Raw genomic sequence first — 1,708 nt, forward strand, 5'->3', positions numbered from 1 at the left:
ATTGATTCTGATTCTGGTAACCACTTTGGTAGTTCTGTCTTTGATAACCCCCTTGAGAGTTATTCACATAATTAGCATCTTCAACTTGCATAGGGGGCCTATCATGAAACGGACTATCTTGAGTATGGTACATCTCTTTTGGTATAACTATATCATCCTCACAAACATTTACCTTCTTAATCTGGGTTTCATCAAACTTCTTGGTTAGCAAGAAAATATTTGTTGCAAGTTCTGCCAATGTTTGCTGGGTATCTTGATTCTCCTTTACCATATTCTGGATCATAGCACTACCATATGGTACAACATCCGCATTGTTTGAATGCCAAGCCTGATTGTGAGTAGTCAGCTTGTTCAGTATGTTAGTCACTCGTCAATAAGATTTGTTCAGGAAACAACCATCAGCGGCATTATTAGCAACTGACTGCGTCACTGGATCTAGCCCTCGGTAGAACTTCTACATTAATATGTGCTCCGAAAAACCATGATTCGGACTCTTCTGCAAATACTCCTTGAATCTCTCCCAGGCTTCATATAGTTGTTCCCCCGGTCGCTGCTTAAATTCATAGATCTTGTAACGAATTTCAGCCTTTCTGCTAGGAGGGTACCATTTCGTGAGAAAAGCAGTCACCATCTCTGCCCATGTAGTAATCGAATTTCGGGGCAGCTTCTCAAACCATGTTCTTGCATCTTCAGCTAAGGAATATTTGAATAACCTCAGCTGAATAGCATCTTTTGAAATGTTGTTTTGGATGTGATTAGCATACACATCCACAAAATTCTGCAAATGACGTTGAGGGTCATTCTCGGTAGAGTTCCGAAAGTATCCCTCAAGCTTCAACAACTGGTATAGAGTGGAGTCAATTTTCACGCTAGAAGCTCCAACTTGAAGATAGACAATAGCAGATGCATAATCCTCCTCTAGAACAAGATCAGCAAAAACATTCTCATTATCTGATTCATTCGCCTGATTATTCAATCGATTCCCCTAGTTACCAGCACGTTGATTTTGCTGATTCTGACTCATGTTCACCTGGTTTACACAGAGTAGCAAACAAGGTGTGATGGAATAAGAAAAAGACTTCAATCAAAGCAAACACTATTTAGTAATTTCAAAACCGTATTCCCCGGCAACGGCGCCAAAATTTGATACGCTCAAATTACACCTATTAAATATGGCATAACGCGGATGTTGTCAAATATAGTAACTCAACAAGGTTGGGGTCGAATCCCACAGGGAATATGGTGTGAAAAGGTTACTAAAGTCGTAGAATGCAAAATCTAGGTATAATGTCTTAATCCGATAATTTTGGTAAAAGTTGATTTTTTATGACTAATTGCTAACTAATTGTTTTGGGTGCTAATTTATGGTAAAATAAAATAAGGTTGTGTCCCCGTTAGATAGAGTATATGATCATGGGTATTGATCTTGATATGCTTCTAATGGATCATTATATGAATGCACTTAATCTCTATATAATTCTCTACTATTTCCCAATAAATAAGATTATCTCTTTCTATGATTTTTCCAAATATAAGAAAGTAACTATGAAGATGGATTAATCATGCCAAGTGAATTCTTCTTATTCCTAAGTGAATTTATTAAACAAAGTTTAAAGCTTTGAGTCCTTGTTATTTATTCTCACCAACCCTAATTATTTTCCCAAATAAATCAAAGTTTATGACTTTAATTAATGTTCGCAACCATTAA

General features: G+C 36.8%; 1 non-coding gene across 1 annotated transcript; it reads left to right on the top strand.

Annotated features, from left to right (window-relative positions):
• Positions 1–476: 476 nt before the first annotated feature.
• Positions 477–582, top strand: LOC132061700 (small nucleolar RNA R71). The gene has a single exon (XR_009416122.1). It is a non-coding gene; the product is annotated as a small nucleolar RNA R71 (small nucleolar RNA).
• Positions 583–1,708: the final 1,126 nt, after the last annotated feature.

This window comes from Lycium ferocissimum, chromosome 6, assembly GCF_029784015.1.
Source record: "Lycium ferocissimum isolate CSIRO_LF1 chromosome 6, AGI_CSIRO_Lferr_CH_V1, whole genome shotgun sequence".
NCBI lineage: Eukaryota > Viridiplantae > Streptophyta > Magnoliopsida > Solanales > Solanaceae > Lycium > Lycium ferocissimum.